Here is a 2,245-nt window from a genome sequence, read left to right on the forward strand (position 1 = left end):
CGCATTTCATTCGTAACTTGACTAGTTCAAGCGGTATTTTCTTTTATATACGATACACGAATTTTAGTTGCACTGTTTATGTTTATTCGCTTCATTGCTTTCGTTTGATGTTAGATTTCCTATCGGTCCAACTCGGGGAGATCTCTGGTGGATCAAAGTGAGAACGAAGGATTCGAAACTGGCTAAACACAGTAAAATATGTTCTCGGTATATTTGGAAGGAGAATATAGACCGAACATCAGTTTCGTCAGTCATTATTAAGACAAACGCCGATTACTGAAAAGGTCTTTTTCACAGTATTGACGTCTCTTCTTGGTTACTCGAAAACGAAGTTACATTCACGAGGCAAAATTCGTCCTATTACTGCATCAAATATGCATTTAATTCCAGAGAAACGTCTGAAAGCGACTTGACGAAGTCGTTTTATTCACGAAAGCTCTGTATCATTTTATATTCAAAACACCAGAACAAGAAACAGTTGTAAACAGTAGTTCACTAACGACTCGGACTATCTAACGTGTCACCGAAGGCTTCAAAGCAACGTACAGCAAGTGAGCTCAATACTAAACTAGAGCAATTCCATTAAGTCAGACTGTGACACCCCGGGTCGCGCTCGCCGTGGTAGGTCGGGGCAAGCTGCCAAATCGTCCTATTAAGCAGGTCAAATGAAATTACTATTTACTGACACTACGTGATACTGCTTGCGTTTTGTTTTTAGTTCAGTTAAAGAATCTTTCGAAAGTTGCAAACAAAATCGGTACAAAAAACCCCGACCGCCTCTCGCCAACACGGCGTACCCGCCAAACACGGTCACGATTTTCTATACAAAGATACTGTCGTGTAGTCCCTCCAAGTTAGTACTGAGCCCACTGCGTACAGCGTAAGTCTGTAGCGCCATCTCCCATTATTCCACCTCCACGTGAACGCTATATTAATCGCAAGCACTGGCTGTATAAGCAATGCAACGATCAACAACTATACTTAGAGGTGTCAACAGGAAGCTTTCATTCTTAAACGTTCCTACCGAATAGCAAGAAAAACTAACTCGCAAACTAACAAATCTATATAAGGGATGGTGTAAATGTAGCAGTAAACGATGTCAATAAAAGTGCAATAAACTATCAGTCGTAACGAAGTAAATCATTGTCATTATCTTTATTCATCATCCCCCAGTGTTACAGGTATTATCAAGGTAACGCAATACAAATCAATAACTCAAAACATGCAAGAAACAGAATACATGACGAGGACAGAATAGGTGGTCTAAGAGAAGAAGGCAGGAGGTCGGCCATAGCCTTGATCGTGAAACCATCCCGGTGTCTGCCTTGTTGACTTGGGAAAATCATGGAATACCCAACTCAGGTTGGCCGGACACAGCAATTTCATTCTCCAAATTTGAGGTCAGTTTCTTAACTGCTGCACTACGCCATTCGGTTGGGTGCTATTGGACACTGTTCGCTGATTCACAGACAAATTTGTTTCAGATAACTCGTAATATAAAACACAGCTCCGTTCTTCGTGGCCTAACACAATAAGGACACGTAGACTGTGAAGATGTTACAGCGGCCGTTGTACCAAATCTAGTGTGTACAAAAAGCTGCTACGCTACCACTGTCTTAAATTGAAGGATGCTTAAGACTGGAACGAGTTCAACTCTACTGGGGAAGTGTCTGAATATGGAGAAATGGCGGCCCATTCTTTCTTAAGAACCGAAGCCAGAGAAGTTTGTGACATTGGACGCTTGGGACTGCGGCGAAGTCGACGTTCTAGCTCTTCTCAAAGATTTTATATTGCGTTCATGTTTGAAATCTGCTCAGTCCATTTCATGTCAAAGATACTACTCCAGAATGAGATTTTCACTCTGCAGCGGAGTGTGCGCTGATATGAAACTTCCTGGCAGATTAAAACTGTATGCCCGACCGAGACTCGAACTCGGGACCTTTGCCTTTCGCGGGCAAGTGCTCTACCAACTGAGCTACCGAAGCACGACTCACGGTTGGCACTCACAGCTTTACTTCTGCCAGTACCTCGTCTCCTACCTTCCACACTTTACAGACGCTCTCCTGCGAACCTTGCAGAACAAGCACTCCTGAAAGAAAGGATATTGCGGAGACATGGCTTAGCCACAGCCTGGGGGATGTTTCCAGAATGAGATTTTCACTCTGCAGCGGAGTGTGCGCTGATATGAAACTTCCTGGCAGATTAAAACTGTGTGCCCGACCGAGACTCGAACTCGGGACCTTTG

The 2,245-nt window shown here is 43.5% G+C and overlaps 1 non-coding gene across 1 annotated transcript; it reads right to left on the bottom strand.

Moving 5' to 3' along the window:
* Nucleotides 1-1,911: 1,911 nt before the first annotated feature.
* On the bottom strand, nucleotides 1,912-1,986 carry Trnas-cga (transfer RNA serine (anticodon CGA)). Its single transcript has one exon. It is a non-coding gene; the product is annotated as a tRNA-Ser (tRNA).
* Nucleotides 1,987-2,245: the final 259 nt, after the last annotated feature.

This window comes from Schistocerca nitens, chromosome 6, assembly GCF_023898315.1.
Source record: "Schistocerca nitens isolate TAMUIC-IGC-003100 chromosome 6, iqSchNite1.1, whole genome shotgun sequence".
Taxonomy (NCBI): domain Eukaryota; kingdom Metazoa; phylum Arthropoda; class Insecta; order Orthoptera; family Acrididae; genus Schistocerca; species Schistocerca nitens.